The 17,726-nt window shown below is 39.3% G+C and overlaps 1 protein-coding gene across 3 annotated transcripts in view; it reads right to left on the bottom strand.

The window, feature by feature from the left end:
* Positions 1–17,726, bottom strand: part of RNF43 (ring finger protein 43) — a 64,173-nt gene that overhangs the window by 43,759 nt on the left and 2,688 nt on the right. The window lies entirely within an intron of this gene.

The raw sequence follows: 17,726 nt of genomic DNA on the forward strand, positions 1-17,726 counted from the left end.
AATCTGAGACAAGGCTGAGACAGTGTAAAAGACATCAGTTTGAGGTTAGAATTGATCATTTTCTGCTAAGTAAATTTAACTGCAATTATGGGTGGAAGAGCGCGGGTGTCAGGGAAAAGAACACAGGGGGGAATGTCCTAAGGTTATCCATTTTGCCTGTGACCATCCTTTCTCTCAATAGGCAAAATTTCAAAAGCCAGGTAAGTAATTTGGCTTTAGGGTCTTGAAAGGCAATTATTTTCAGAGACTGGTCCAAGGTTTGCATAGAGGAAGTAGCTTCCCCTAAAGGATGGAAAATAAGTAGAATACGTGCATATATTCTATATCCCATATATATGTTCTATGTATAATATGTATATTCTATATATAGCATATACAATGCTATTTATAAGTACATATCTAATATATATTATTCATTCTAATCTAAACACTCATTTTCAATCCTTCATGTGTATATAGACACAAACACATATTATTACCATTATTAGTAGTTTCAGGATGGTTGCTTTTGCTAAACATGATGTTAATTTCAAATAATTTTCTATAGTGGTTGGCATAATGTATTCCATCCTCCTATCCAATTTTCTGTAGAATCTGTTGAGTTTCCTCTGGTTCGGATGAATATTTTCAATCTTCTTCTACTTTACCTTTCTTTGGTGAAAGCTAAGCTTAGAAGTACAAAAATCTGTGTGTGTAGAGATGCAGAAATTGAGGTTGGGATTGAAAAAAAAACTCAGCTGAAAAGCTAGAAAGGAAAAAAATATATGTGTGTATACAAGCAAACTTTATTGTAGAATAACCATTTAAAATCTAAAACGAATAAACAACTCATCAACTAGGGTTGCCTTTTCTTTTCTTTTTAATGAAACACATAGCAACCTCACGAACTAAAAGGGAAGACCAATGGCATTAAAAAAAGAAACTGAGCATTAATTTTACTCAATTCTTAAATATAGCTGCCAATCAGGGAAGAGAATATTCTGATTAGCACAAGTCCTTGAAAACAGAAGGCACAAAATAAAAGTTTGTGATTTACTTATTTTGCCAAGGACCAGAAGGAAGTCTTTTAAATTTTTTTTTAAACTTTATTTTATTTATTTATTTGACAGAGATAGAGACAGCCAGCAAGAGAGGGAACACAAGCAGGGGGAGTGGGAGAGGAAGAAGCAGGCTCATAGCGGAGGAGCCTGATGTGGGGCTGGATCCCAGAACGCCGGGATCACGCCCTGAGCCTAAGGCAGACGCTTTAACGACTGAGCCACCCAGGCGCCCCTAAAATTTAATCTGTACCATAGAAACCCTTTCTAAAACATATTGGTACATTTTCCTGTCTAAATACATTATAACTGAACATAGTTAGTCTTTATTTTTTATCTTTGATATAAGGATATCATCATGATCATTTTTAGCATGAAATAATTTATATTCTGAAGTATAGGAGATTGGCTGAACTTACTATGGCGCCCCTAGGAAGTTCGTATATTATTTGTTTTTTAGATCCTTTATATCTGCTTCTTCCTTTTAATTTATCTCCAACTCATAAACATAATACGGATGGATATCCCAGTTTATTTGGTATTTATTCTAGTTGGTGAAAATTTTCCTATAAAACTCAGGAAGGAATAGAATTGGAAATAAAAATTCAAGTGATCAGATATTAAATTTGCCATCAGGGGCGCCTGGGTGGCTCAGTCGTTAAGCGTCTGCCTTCGGCTCAGGGCGTGATCCCGGCGTTCTGGGATCGAGCCCCATATCAGGCTCCTCCGCTGGGAGTCTGCTTCTTCCTCTCCCACTCCCCCTGCTTGTGTTTCCTCTCTCGCTGGCTGTCTCTCTCTCTGTCAAATGAATAAATAAAATCTTTTTAAAAAAAAAATAAAAATAAAAAAATAAATTTGCCATCAAGATTACCAAACTTGAACAATAAAGGTATCCAAAGGCAGAAACCTGACTATTTATTTTTTTTCAAAGGTTTTTATTTATTTGAGAGAGAGCGAGCGCTGGCGCACACACACAGAGGCACGAATGGGGGGAGGGGCAGAAGGAGAAGCAGACTCCTCACTGAGCAGGAAGCCTGATGTGGGGCTCGATCCCAGGACTTGAGCTGAAGGCAGATGCTTAACCGACTGGGCCACCCAGGTGCCCCCAACTATATACTTTAAACACATTTTCAGACATTCTACCCATAGAAATGGAGGCTAGCAGACATTCATTCTTAACACCCTATTACTTAGCATTTCAAGACTTTGTCCAACAGCGTCAATAAATGTATAAAGATATCAAGAGGTAAAGGTCAAAAAAGAAATCATGAACATCAAAAAAGCCCGCTGGAAGTGACCCAAAGCATCACATGCTGGGCTTTCCTTTTGAATGATAATAACAATGATACTGAGTGTTTATCCACGCCTTCATTTCAAAGAGCTTCAAATGCTTCGCAGACATCTCTCACTAATCTTTATTCGGCCTGGGGAAGAAAACAGATTTCCCCAAGAAGTACCTTCAGAGAAGGACTCTTCCCAAAACCAATACAAGGGAAAACATTCGCCCCCTCATCTTCCCCACACACACTTGTCTCCTGACTCCCACTATGTCGCACTGTGATAGAAATGGATTATAATACCATGCAAGTGTTGAAAGGGTAATAATGGTAATTCAGTTTGATTCTAAAAGAGTTATAAGCTACGTGTGTTTAATCACAACAAGGAACAGGTAAGTAGAAAAGATGAGAAAACCCATAATTACCCGTTATCCCATTATTTACTTGTGTTGGGGAGAGACTTCAAGCTGGTAAAGTCACAGTGTGGAATACAGATTTTTCCACACTGCAGAATATTAGTCTCTGAGATGCCTCAGAGGTTATCTTTACCCAAAAATGATTTCCAGGCCACAAATACCGGATAGGTGCTATGACTGAAGCTGCTTATTCTCATTTTGATCTAACACTTCTCAGATGGGGACAGGGAGTCTCAGGGACTTGTGGGGTAATTTCCAAGCAGGCTAGAGAAACTTATCTGCTGAGCTTCAAAGAACAACATGTTGGGACCAGCACAGCACAAGTATAATGAACTGGGTGAATTAGTTCCCTTCACAGTCCTGACGCCTCTCCTCCTACCCCTCGGAACACAGCTGCGAAGCTACACAGGAAGCTGAGCGCTTCTGCGTTCTGAGCAGTTGTTTCAGGGTAGCAGCAATTGTAAGGATACTCCACAGTTTCAGAAAGGGAAAATGTAAGAGTGATAGGTAACGTGGTTCTAGGATCCCTCTGACTCTGAGTAGTAAAAACTTAGGAAATTAGCTATTTTGCGTCGTGTCAGTGATCACCTCACTGACCCTGGAAGGAAGCTAATGGGCTCACCAATATGGACCAGCTACTGTACCAAGGTCCAGGGAGGGCAGGTGATTCACTGTGGCACAAGCAAGGCAGTGAGAGAACCTAAGTTCCCACCCTAGAACTCACGCGCCATTAGTCGTTGTCTGATCCATTAAGGCTACCTGTTACTGCCTTATGGTAACGTTTCATCTGCCCTTTGGCCCGCAGAATTTTGAATCTAAAACACTGTCTTTTTAGCTACATTAAAAAACAGAAATAGTCTTATTCCTAGTTATTTTAGGATAATACCAAATTGAATTCAAATAGGTTAACTGAGCTTAAATCAATAACCCTCAAACTTAATGATTTTTTTTTAATTTTTTTAAAGATTTTATTTATTTATTTGACAGAGAGAGACAGCGAGAGAGAGAACACAAGCAAAGGGAGTATGAGAGGGAGAAGCAGGCTTCCTGCTGAGCAGGGAGCCCGACTCAGGGCTCGATCCCAGGACCCTGGGATCATGACCTGAGCCGAAGGCAGACGCTTAATGGCTGAGACACCCAGTCACCCCAATATTTCTTATAGTAATTAGGTGAATGAGAAAGAGCTCAAGTCTAATTACTGTTAATAATAACAATACCTTATATTTGCAATTTTCAAAGACAATTCTCATTTCATTTCAGGTTGGTAGACTATTACTATTATCCCCATTTCATTTTATTTTTAAAAAAGATTTATTTATTTATTTATTTGAGAGAGAACAAGCACGAGTAGGGGGAGGGGCAGAGGAAGAGGGAAAAAGAGAGGGAGAGAAGCAGACTCCACGCTGCGTGTGGAACCCAATGCGGGGCTCAATCTCATGACCCTGAGATCATGACCTGAGCCGAAATCAAGAGTTGGACATTTAACCAACTGAGCCACCCAGACCTATTATCCTCATTTTACTCATGAGGACGCAGGCTCAAAGAAGTTAAGCATTTTTCCTCTAGGATCAGAGCTGAGATTAAAACACTACTGGGGTGCCTGAGTAGCTCAGTTGGTTAAGCATCAGACACTTGGTTTTGGCTCAGGTGATCTCAGGGTTGTGATCTCAGGGTCATGAGATCGAGCCCCACATCAGGCCCACATTGGGCCCCATGTTGGGCTCCATGCTCAGTGTGGAGTCTGCTAAGCTTCTCTCTCCCTCTCTCTCTACACCCCTGTCTCTGCACATGCGCTCTATCTCTCTCGCTCTCTAAAATAAATAAATCTTTACAAAATCCAAACCAATACACAAGACTACTGAGAGCTCTGTTCACTGTAGGATGTTGTCACTCACTTTAGAACACCCTTAATGCCTTATTATTATATCATTATATGTGAATATTGTGCAAAGAGCACTATTTGGTAGGGAATATTATTTTCAATTATCTGATTGGTGACAGAAATTATGTTCTTAGGCCAGAAGGCCTTCGGTTGTACATAAAGTTAGAACATAATGAAGCAACTCTGCCTTAAAGGAGCCCAAGATATACTCTGATAATTCAAAAGGACAACGTCCTCATCACGGAAGTTAGATGGCCTCCAAAACAATTGCCTAATCAAAGAGCGTTCAAATGGTGACCTACAGGGTAGCTTACATTTCTGGGAAATGGAAAAAGAAGCAGGGACGAATGGTAGATTCTTCTCCTGAAAAACACTGCATGGTGTTCTGACTTTGGAACTAATGTTCCTGATGTCTTTTAAGGAGATCATATTCTCCTTCATGCTTACCAGAGGCATAATTGCGCAAGACAATGTCTAAATAATAAATTACCAAACGATCCATCATCACTGGTAGATCCTGACAAAAATCTTGAAAACCAGTGAACCAGAAAGCTACATCTCCTCCGTTTGATAAGCAGTAAAATAATCATTGGATATAATGCAAAAGACTACTAGTAGTACCAGTCCTCCTTAAATTGGGACATCCATGTTTTTGGGTATATGCGCCCACTGTTTGGGTGCCAATTACTATAGTTTCTGGGTAGAGTTTGGCTACAGGAGAAAATCAGATCTTCTGGCAGCACTTACAAGGCAGGTGCAGTCATAAAGAACTTGACTTTTGATTCCATTGTCTCTGCCAGGACAGGTGGTTTGGTAGAAGTATGGAATCCTGCCAGACAGGCTCCAACTCAAACTTCCCTTTAGAAAACAAAACAATAAAAATGGAAACAAAATGCCAAAACCTGTTCCATGCCTTTAAGATTGATATTGCTGGAAAAACTAGGGCATTTCATATAATGTTATTAATTTGGTTCAAGTATCCATCAACTCAGGAGAAATAAGATTATGATAATGGAAGGTTGCAGGTTAGGCTCTTCCCTTACAGTTCAATTCCCTACTCCCCTTTATAAACTTTTAAAAGGGACATTCTTAAATTTCAGGGAATTTTACCCATATATTCTTAGTGTAACCCCCCCCCCCCAACTGTAATCGAATACCAGTAACACAGGCAAGTTAGTTTAACACTGCAGAGAGGAATAAAGGCCTCTGGCAAATCCTGCCTCCCACGCACATCCTGACTTATCTTCCTAGAACAGACTAGTGCTCTTAAAATTTTGTGCGAATGTCAGCTGATGATTCCTCCAAAGAAACTGTCTTTTCTCTAAAAACCTAGAGCATATTAGTTTAGAACAGAGTAAAAATATGAAGGATTGTTTTTGGTGGCGAAGATAGGCAACTGACATTTTTACCAGGTTTGTCTTCAGGGCAAGACTTTGTGATTGACGATGTAGGCCCCTAACCACAAGGACACCACAAGAAGGCTGTGAGGAAGAGTGCTCAAAGAATCCTTGTGGGGGCACTGGAGCTGCCACTATTGGAAACTGTGAGCATTTTTGGTGTTCCTGGAATTCTATTTCCAACCACTACTTTGTGGTTGCAATGAAGGGACAGAAGAGATTGGAAGTCTCCTAGACCAAATACTCTCTTCTGCTCATAACCACAGAGCCAAGATTAAAATAACAAGAATGTACTTTGTCCAGGGCATAACTCTGCCTCAATCTGTCCTATCCATCACTTTATTTTTTCTAATTCTTGTTTTTGTTGTTGTTAATCTACTCTAGGAAGGAAAGTCAGATAATCTATCAATGGATTCCAGAAAAGCTTGGAAAAATTCATGGATTCAGAGGATATTTAAGAAGGAGCCATAATCTCTTAGAACAATGGCCTATAAATGTCCCGACTGCAAGAATCAAAATATTAAATTAATCATCGTTCTGATCCAGAAAATAATTTCTTAAAGTTACAGTGTTAATTCTCCCTAAATAATAAATGGTGTATTCAGGCCCCAGAGATGAGGCTGTGAAGCTAGTATTTAACATGGTTGTGCCTCTTTATGCCTGAGTCAATCAAACAGTTTAAATCCAGAAGTAAGTTCCTCCTTCATTTACCTGCCAAGACCTGAGTTCAGGCCCTCAGGGTGCTGAGGTTTTCCTTTGTGAGAGAAAATGACATCATCAACACCTCAGAGACAGCAGAGAATGCAGGGAATGTGGCTCCCGACATTGGTGATATCATCAATGGCCCTGGGAGAAACCCCAAATTCCCAAAAAGTTGAAGTACTGAGGGTTAAAAAGATTTTTTTGTTGTTTCAAGTTAACTAGTAGATCCTCACGTTTCCTGATATCGGGTTTTAAAAGGCAGGTAGAGTAAGAGCCCTTCTTCCAATAAGAACCTGAAGAACCGAGCTACAGGAATTAAGTCCAGATAGAACTGTTCATCTCATCCGTATCTTACTGGGTTACATCCAACCAAGGAGGAACACACTTAAGTTATATTAGGCTCTTTCCCGACTCTGAGATGAGTATATTCTTTGGGGAGACTTGCTAATGTTTGAGTTTGCATTCAAAATAAATTCTAGGCACTCACATAATCCCCCAGTCTCCTCCAAACTTTCTTTGATGTCCGACAACTAAGGACAAGGATCTTTGATTATAAAACAATTTCTTTGGTTGGAAGAAAATTCTTTGCAGGGCGTGAACAGCAGGAGAAAGAAAAGATTTTTCTGAAGTGCAAACTAGTTGGAAACCCCCTGGGGAAAGAATCGGATTCCCAGTCTTTGAGAGGACCGGGCCTGCCTGTACAGGCTGCGTCCGCCGCAGGCCTGTGAGAAGGCGCTTTTGTGTCTACTGTATGGCCCTCAGCAACAGCTCGGCAGCCCTTCTCTTTTTTTTGCCAGCGGAAGTTTTCCAGCTCTGGGGGATATACAATACAGAAAGTCACGGTTTAATAACAAGGCATAGTTACTAATCAGATGGCCCCATTTCCACTCCTTCCCAGATGACTCCACATGCTTACAGACTAGAGCTCTATCCCCTAGCCCCACACGGGAACACCGACCAGCTGCTCTGAGATCCTTATTTCTAGCGTAATTATTCCGCTTGTCTCTGATAATTCAACTTCACAAAGTGCTTCAGAATCAGACACATCATCCTTTTACCGCTATGGCCCAGACTGGCTCTAGGCTATCTATGGCTTTTCCAAACCTTTCCCGAGGTTCCGACTGCTATGGCCCAGACTGGTTCTAGGCTATCTATGGCTTTTCCAAACCTTTCCCGAGGTTCCGATTCACTCAGATGTAGGCTCGTGATTGAAGTCAGTGTGGTTTGGTCGCGGAGACACCTTGATGAAGAATTTAGAATAGAGGTCCTCAATCCACTACAGATATTTTAAAATATAAATCTCCAGAGAAAAGCTCATTTTTGTGTCTTTTAACTGAATGTAAAGACAGTATAGGACCAGAGGGCTGGGAGCGCACCTGAGTCTGATGCTCCGTTTTGCTACCAATTTGTTGTGTGACTTTGAGAAACTTGGTCAGATTTTTTGCACTACCTACCAAATAATTTTTTTTTTAATTTTATTTATTCGACAGAGATAGAGACAGCCAGAGAGAGAGGGAACACAAGCAGGGGGAGTGGGAGAGAAAGAAGCAGGCTCATAGCAGAAGAGCCTGATGTGGGGCTCGATCCCATAACGCCGGGATCACGCCCTGAGCCGAAGGCAGACGCCCAACCGCTGTGCCACCCAGGCGCCCCCCTACCAAATAAATTTTATCTCAGGGAAAAGAAATGAATAAGCAAGTTACATGTCCCTTTAATACAATGTCTATTTCTAGGGCAAACATAAACTCTGTTTAGAGCTAGAAAGGATCTTAAAGATTATTTTTTTAAAGATCTTATTTATTTATTTGAGAGAGAGAGAGACAAAGAAAGCGCACATGAGCAAAGGGAGGGGCAGAGGGAGAGGGGGCCCACTGAGCAGGGAGCCTGATGTGGGGGCCTGATCCCAGGGCCCATGCAGGGCTCGATCCCAGGACCCCAAGATCAGGACCTGAGCCAAAGGCAGGCACTCAACCAACTGAACCACCCAGGTGCCCCAGGATCTTAAAAATTATTTAGTTACCCTACCAACTGTACCCCAACAGATGATAGGTTATATGACTTACTCTCACTTTTTAAATGGTCATAAGGCACCTATGGACTTTTCATATACCCAAAGGGGACAACTAAATTCCACATAATCTCTAATGGTAATAAAAATATCTGATGTATAACCATAGAGTTTACTAACTTCGGAACAGGTAATAGCCTACTGTCGTTGTCATAGCAGACACGTACATTCTTCTAGAGTTAGCGTCTATATCCCTCATAATATACTAAGTCACAACACATTTTAGAAAATGGAAATAACAGATACTAATGACTATAGTCAATAGTTTTTTAAAACCTCAGCATTAGAAATAAATTTTGCTGAATAGGGATTGACAGGGCTTTCTTGTACATTTTAGAAAGTTTGCAATTTGAGAAGAAAACCATGGTGTTTATTTGAAATTCGAATGCAAATGCAACAGATGAGCAGATGCATACAGGACTATTTATCCAGGCAATGCTATAACCTATACTTAACTGATAACAGGGGAAATTAGAAGGTATGACTATCTGGCTTGCAGCTGTCCTCTAGCTTTAAGCTACTTGAAGTTGCCTGGGTTAAAATCCTATGTTCTTTTTGTTTGTTGTTTCTGCAGTCCTAGGGGACTATGAAACAGAACTACCACAGTCATTTGAAAGACTCCCGAGAGAATCAAAATCGGCATTCTAACGCATCCATGCTTGCACCTCTTGCTGGCATTTATCTCGCACTGTCTTCTGCTGTTTTCCTCAGTAGGACTAGGCTAGCGTGCTGGTCTTTGTATTCCTCAGGACCTGCCACAGTGTTTGGCACACAGTAGGAAACCCATATTATAAGACATTGAGAGAATCCAGTGCAGCCCCCAGTCCCGGTAAGGTTCTTGGCCTAGATTTCATAAAAAGTCTCTACTGCTTTGAGGAGACAATCCAGGTCAACAGGCTATCTGGTATACAGTGATTTTACAGCAGAATAAATGACATAGGCACCATGCAAAGTAACGCTAAGTTGCGGCAAGGTATTTCTTGTTTTTTCACTTATTTTAAAGTATGCCTTCTGGTTGACTAGGGATCAAAGAGGAAAGAGACCCTCTGGCAATCTATAATATCTTCTTAATGGAACGCTCAGGGGGAAATCTCTGCCAACATCTGCTTTTTAATCTCCCTGCAATGACCCAAAAAAAGTTTAAAATAAGTAAACAAGGTTTGCTAAAAATGCTGGCCAGCAAGATATGGCAGTAGATTGGCAGCTCTTTGGCAAACTACTAATCTCTTTATTTCTTCATCTGTAAAATGAAATGATTGGATTAGGTGTTTTTTCTAGCTTGAAATGTGATGATTATATTTTACAAATGGAATAGCCTGCCCTGTATTTTACCCTAGGTATGGAAAACTGAATAGGATTTAATTCTAGTATAAGGCCAATAAAGTCCTTCACAAAGTTTTAAAAAAAACTTGGCCACAGTAAATTCAGATTCCAACATGATTCTAAGCAGAAGATACAAAAATGAAAGAACCTGAAACTTGAATCACATAAAAGATTTCTTTCTTGTTCTTCTTTTTCTTTTCTTTTTCCTTTTTTTTTTTTTTTTGAGTGGATAATTCACAAGCCTGTACAAAATGGTTTACGGAAAAAAGAATGGGAATCCATAATCAGTTTTTAGGAAATAGCAAGATCAATAGGCATAAAACATAAAGCCTGCAGTCTCATCCACATTATTCTACAGAAATAACAACAGGGGGGCACCTGGGTGGCTCAGTCGTTAAGCGTCTGCCTTCGGCTCAGGGCATGATCCCAGCGTTATGGGATCGAGCCCCACATCAGTCCCCTCCGATAGGAGCCTGCTTCTTCCTCTCCCACTCCCCCTGCTTGTGTTCCCTCTCTTGCTGGCTATCTCTATCTCTGTTAAATAAATAAATTCTTGAAAAAAAAAAGAAATAACAATAGGAACAGTATTTCCCAATTATCATAGCTGATAATTATCAAGCTGATCCTTGTCATATGCCAATTTTTACATCTGAGGTCATCTTAGGTCAGGCCAACCTTCTTATAACTGCATCATAATATTGTTGTCTATCTGACAGTAATGTATACAAACACTTGTTTTTTGAAGATTTGATTTGTTTATTTTAGAGAGAGAGAGTATGCGTGAATGGGGGGAGGGGCAGGGAGAGGGACAAGCAGACTCTACACCAAGCACAGAGCCCGACAGGGGCTCAATCTCAGGACCCAAAATCAAATCAAGAGTCAGCTGCCCAACCAAATGAGCCACTCAGGCGCCCCTATACAAATGCTTTTTAAGTTAAATAATCTGAGGGTAAACTTGTTTTGAGAATTTGGTAATGTTTCTTGAAATAACTGGGATTATTCTAGGATAGCAGCCCGTAATCTGGAGCCCTTAGATCCCTATAGCTCAAAGACTCTGAACTCCCTGAGATTTTATGCAAAATTGTATGTTAAGTACATGTGGTCAGCAACTTTTCTCAAATCCTCAAAGGAGTCTGTGACACCAAAAAAAAAAAAAGATTAAAAACCAGAATTGGGAATCACAAGCTTAAGGACTAAGAAGGTGAGTTTCTTTATATATATGCCGATATCTTATAATCACAGATTTAAAGTAGTACCCCAATAAATCTTTCTTGGAAAATCAGAATTTCCTAAAAAGCAGAGGTTGAGCTATCTATTAAACCAAATAAACGCTGTGTAAAAATGCTGTGTAAAGGAGCACCTCAAACATATTGATTATAGCCATGTTCACAATCTGGAAGCAGCAATCAAGGAGATACTATGCTGTCCGTAAGTCAGAGGAGTAAAGAGCATGTTATATCAAACCCAAAGCACTCAAAATAATTGACCTCATAGTATACTTGGAAATGTGATGACATGAACAAATCTGTTTCATCCTAAAGTTATCTCCCAGCTATCAGAGTTACTCAGCACCACCATCATGTTCTGTACATTTATTCAATAAATACTTACTGAGTACCTATTAGGTCTAAGGCACTAAGTATATATTAAGGCACTACTCCCAAGAGAACTAAAGAGACAAAAATCCCTATTTTCACAGAGTTTATATTCCACCGAGGGGACAAAGACAAGTACAGAAGTAATATATTACTGTATGTCACGTGGCAATGTTTATAAAGAAAAACAAAGCAGGGAAGGAGAATATGACCAGGAGGAAATAGGAAGAGCCCTTCAGAATAGGACAGTCTAGGAAGGCCTCACTGAGAAGGTATATTTGATACTTGGGGGTGACATCTTAAAGATTACGAGAAGAAAAATACCTGGGGTATAAGTGGGACTAACGTGTGGAAAGGCCCTGAGGTGGGAGTATGCCTGGCTTACCTGAAGGACGACAAGGAGGTCAGAGTGACTAAGGCAAAGCGAGGGGAGAGGAAGTAAAAGGTCGGGGTGCCAGGCAGATCCTGATGGGCTTTACAGGTCGTTGTAAAGACTTTGGCTTTTGCCCCAATAACAGTGCGGAAAAGAACAATGAATGCAGGTCAGAGCACGGGCTCACAGGGCTTTTTGAGACATAAAGTTGGCAAACCGCTTCACCAATAGTTTTTTTGACTGAATCATTACACTGAGCAACATAGGCCCAAAGAGAGTAGATACCTCAGCCTTTGACAATATTTTAGCTTTTTAGAATTCCCAATCCATATAACTGATCCCAGAGAAATGCACGTCCTTGGAAACCTTAAAAATTGGATTACTCGTCTATCTCCTGCAAAGCAGATTGGGTCCATCTCTGTGCAACTTTGTTCCTGGATCATTTATTTGCTTTCCATCCACCATTATGTTTCCTTTTCTGTAAAATAGAGTAAATATCACTTGTTCTTATTTGGCTTGTGGGTATTTGTGAATCATTTTAAGCTTCTTGGAAGAAAACTACTTTGTAAATTCAATGGAACATCATTATCACATTCTTCTCTAACAATACCCTGCTCTACCAATTCTGGTTCCTAACAGGACATTTACAATGGTACAGTGCTCATTTATAACATCTTTTCCCTCTACTGTACTTAGCAATTTGAAGGGAATAAGAGAAAAAAAAAGCGCAAAAAAAATTCCAACACTTCCCAGTGAATAAAATGTAAAAGCCCTTCTATTAAGAACAAAAACAAACAGGGCGCCTGCGTGGCTCGGTCAGTTAAGCATCTGACTCTTGATGTCGGCTCATGTCTTGATCTCAAGGTCATGAGTTCAAGCCCTCCATCGGGCTCCACACACGGTATAGAGCTACTTAAAAAACAACAACAACAAAACCCAGGAGCTCCAGAAATGTCTTTAATATTGTATAAAAAGTAAAGTATGGCTGGGGAGCCTGTGTGACACGGTTGGTTAAACATCCGATTCTTGGTTTCAGCTCAGCTAATGATCTCAGGATCATGAGATCGAGCCCCGTGTGAAGCCCCACATCAAGCCCTGCGTTGGGCTCCATGCTCATCACAGAGTCTGCTTAGGATTCTCTCTCCCTCTCCCCCTCCCCCTCCCCTGCTCACATTCTCTCTCTCTCTCAAATAGATAATCTTAAAAAAAAAAGTAAACTGTGGCTAATTTTTACATAAAGAAAATTACAACACACACAAACCCTTTACTGTAAAAACCAAAGAAAAGTCTACCCCCAGAATCAGCTAAATAGCCCAATAGGTGTAATAGCCAGAGGTACAGTTCATTTATTGCCTCCTATTAACCACAGCGATTTATGAATTTGAATTTACAAAATATTTGCTGGATTTCCACAAGAAATAAAGAACTATTACGTGCACAAAGCTGTTTGATGGGTGCTTACAAAAGAGGTATCTTCTTAACTTGAAAAATTATCGTTAAACATATTTTGTAGCTTCCTTCTCTCCTCTGGGCGCCAGGCTTCTAACAACAAAGCCAAGTCAAGAGAGCCTCTGAGCTGGGACTGAAGAAGGCAAGCACCTAAGACTGTTAGTGCACACAGCGAAAACTATGTCTGATAGTGTACTTCTGACTCCGTTCCAAAGTCAATTATAAATTAATTGGATTTTCTGCACCTCCATTAATATAAATAACTGAGGGTTGACTGTGCCTTGAATATTTATACTTCTTTTAAAGGCAGCCTCAAAACAAAATCCCAAAACTTTGAAATCTCTGCTTCCAAGGAGCTCCAACTTGTGCAAAGCAATGCATATGCTATTTCAAAATTTATGATGTCAGTTTCCTGTATTAGATAACTTACCACGGTCTGTTATAAAATCAATAGAAAGATAATGAAAGTTATTACATAAAAAGGTAGATACTGATTAAATCAACATTCTGATTTACAAATATCTTTGCAAATGAAACACAAATGAAAGAAACAGAAGGAAGACAGAGATCATTAGAAATCAGCAGGATATTGGGTATTCTGGGTCAACCTCAGAAAACAGTACTCATCATTTTCATTCCTTTCTAGTCTGGAAATAAATGAATCATGTATACAAAACCCACACTGGTGTTCTGTTCATCTGTGGCATTCTTTGATATACAGAATTTTAGAGCTGGAAAAGCTTGGGCTCTAGGGTTCAAGTTCCAACTGTGCCACCTACTAGCCACATGACCTTGGCAGATAATAACACTTTGAGTCTCAGTGTCCTTATCTGTAAAATGTGAAGAATAAAAGTATTGTACTTTTCTCACAAAGTTCTTTTGAGGATGCAATGAGCTAATATATGTAAAGTGAACAGCACAAGTTTGCAATGCACTATTATATTTGAATCTCTCATTTTTATAGACGGGGAATCTAAAGCCTAGAAAGGTAAAAACCATTTTGTCCCAAATCACCCAACTACACAGTTACAGAGTCAGAGCTAAAAGTCGAGCCCCTTGAGTCACAGTGTAGTCACTTTGTCAACTACAGTTTGCTAAAGCATTATCTCTCTGGCTTTGGCCAAAACTTTAATTATAAATATTTCTCTCCCTCCAAAAATAATTCATTTCAGGCCCTGACTACAAATAAAGCAAAAATGCGAAGATAAGGACAGCTCCGCGTTGACTAGTAGGTAAATCAAGGGGCAAGCAGAGACATTGCGCAAGGGGGAATTTGTCCAGGAGGTGTGCACTGCTAGTGGCCAGATGCTAAACCACCACAGTTGCCACTGTAGGTCTGAAGCCTCAGGACAGTACATTCTAATCTCGATCATAACTTTATCCTAGAGTCTAAGAAAATCCAGGACAACCCGCTGAGCAGGAAGAGTGTGACAGTCAAAGAACTGTTGACCTCTCTTGTGCTACGCTACAATCCTCTCGCTCTTTTGCGTCGACAAAAAAGATTGATTTTGAGTTGTCCTTCTGAGTGACATTTATAAATAAGGAACAAGACTTGAAAAAGAAAATAGGACTGTAATCATTTATAGAAGTGGTAGCAACAATATTAACAGAAATAATAGAAACAAACCTTGACGAGAGGTAAATAGGCCAGAAAACTGGACAGTTAGACAATGCATAAGCTCTACCACATTTTCCACCTACAGTGGCATAAACCAGGAGAAAAAAATACATTCAAATGAAAAACAGAAACAGTAAGAAGTTATAATCACTATCATTTGTCCTTTTTATCAGACACAGACAAGGAATTAGGAGATCCGGAAAGTTTCCGTGACATGGATTAATTGAACAAAATGTAAAGAGATGTCAGATTTTCTGAAACTCTATGGGAATTTCAGAAACCACAACAAGGTTACTATTTTTTTTAAAATCACTGTTCTTGTACCTTTACATTTCCCAATGCAGAGCATCCCCAATTTTACAAAGGCCTGACATCTTTGGAGACAATCAAACTTAACAGGCAGCTAGAATAATTCTTGGACGGAAGGATACAGAGAATTATCTAAAATTCCTCAAAGCCAATAGAGAAGACTGCCTTTGGATCTGTGACCCCAGGGTACAGCTATCTATCAAGCAAGCTGAAGTGCAGCAAAGCACGACTCTGGGAGATAGAAACTTCAGTTACATGGAAGGCTTGGTTAACCACAGTTGAGTAAACCTGAGCTGCAGTGTAATCTGATAAGGAACAAACAGCATGGATTCTAGAAGTGTAAACCATGTGTTCCTAACACACTAGAGTTCTTTGAAAGAATTAATCAAATAGCAGATAAAGAAGAACTGGTGCATATCATCCAAAAGGCTGTTTTTGTATTTTTAAAATAAAGTCTCTCCTAAAACTTTGGTAACTATTGTGGATTAAAATTTGATTAATAGACAATAAACCAGGACCAATACTGAAGGTATCCAGGGATTAAGACTAGGTTAGTGTACAAATTTATTGATGACCTAAAAGAAGCTTATGTGAACAGAAAAAAGTGAAGAAAGACTAAAAATTGCCAATGATGCAAACCACCGTATAATAAGACATGAAAGCCCTTGTTAAATAATAGATACAATGAAATTCCCTCTTCACAAAGTAAAGAAACAACATTTTTAAAAAGTTAATGGCTAAAAAGAAAAAAAAAAAAAGAATTGGCAGCATTTACCAGAGTAAGACAAAGGGTAGAATAAGCAAAGATGTGATAAAGATTGGTAAAATAATGAATGCAAACAGAATGCCAGCTAGTCTCTGTTATATGCCTTTTTCTTTCTGAATACACAGAGCTTTATGATAACAGAAGACAACACATTTAAAATACAAGGGACACTATTTTATGAAGCATATAATTAACCCACTGAACGTGCTGCCACAGGACATTAATAAGACACAAAGCTTAGTACGGCTCCCAAAGACCTCAGAGATATCAAAATACGGTTTTATAGTAAAATTACTTATGGAGAAAAATGAAAATGGAGCAAAAACCTCATGCTTCATGGCATCAGCTAGGCAAGGTCAGGAAGAAAGTTTCCTTTCCAGTTACAATCAAAACGATTTGTGATTTCAACTTTTAAATATTCCTAATTCCATCCTAGAGTTCAGATTAAATGAGTAGACTTTAATCCAAAAATTCTTTTGCCATTTTTTCCAGATACATTCTTTTTGCCTGTTTATTTTTCTGAATAGCCAAGTCCTCCATTTCATCTAATTCTTCTCCCACTTCATTTATCCCAGTTTCAAAATATTGCCGAAAACGTGACCATGAAGAACCACAAAATCATACACATAAAAATGCATGTTTGGAAGAGTTCTATAATTTGTTAAACTTTCTCACCTTTTTTAAGTAGACAAAAATTTGAATTCATACAATACTTTGGTTCTGTCCACATCACGCGATTAAAATCTGAGGCTAGGTATGAAGTAATCATATTTAATAAGATTTTAACCTATGCCCAAGAGCTACAACAAGAAGTGACCTTTTACAATATGAATTTTAATCAATAAGGAACATAATTCTATGGAATAAGAAACTAGAATGCCACAGTAAAAATGTACAGCCCTTTGGGCTCTATCTTCACCATGGGGAATGAGCAACTCATCTGTGAAAAGCTATGGCCCCAGTCAGTTCATAAATTCCATACATAAAGAATAGGCTATGAATGAATTATCGACAAAATTCACAGCCTGAAAGCCCAAGAAACTGTGTCTGAAAAGCTTCGTGGGTCAATTAAAAAAAACAGATGTTAAATTAAAATTCCTTCAAAAATAAAATTATGTGTAGACAAGACCAAAGGAGGCAAGTTTACATCTTGTGTCCATTTTGTAATGCAGTCCTCTCCATTTTGGGCTTAGCAATAGGGTGCTACACGTGGTATAAAGCCAGCCGTAGCATTCAAGCTTGACTGAATTTTAAAAGTGACACAGTGATCAAATACGCTCCAAGGACATTCTAGAATTTCAGGGTGCTGCTGACCATTGTAACTTCCTCACGATTGTATGGTAACAGATGGTAACTAGACTTATTGTGGTCATCACTTTGTAATGCATACACTATCAAATTATTATGTTGTACACCTGAAACTAAATAATGTTATATACCAATCTTACTTCAATAAAAAAAAATAATCAACCGCTTCAGTGTTCACTTCAAATTTAAACAGACTATAAAGTACG

Source organism: Ursus americanus, chromosome 23 (genome assembly GCF_024610735.1).
Source record: "Ursus americanus isolate L20-20 chromosome 23, mUrsAme1.1.p, whole genome shotgun sequence".
Classification (NCBI taxonomy): domain Eukaryota; kingdom Metazoa; phylum Chordata; class Mammalia; order Carnivora; family Ursidae; genus Ursus; species Ursus americanus.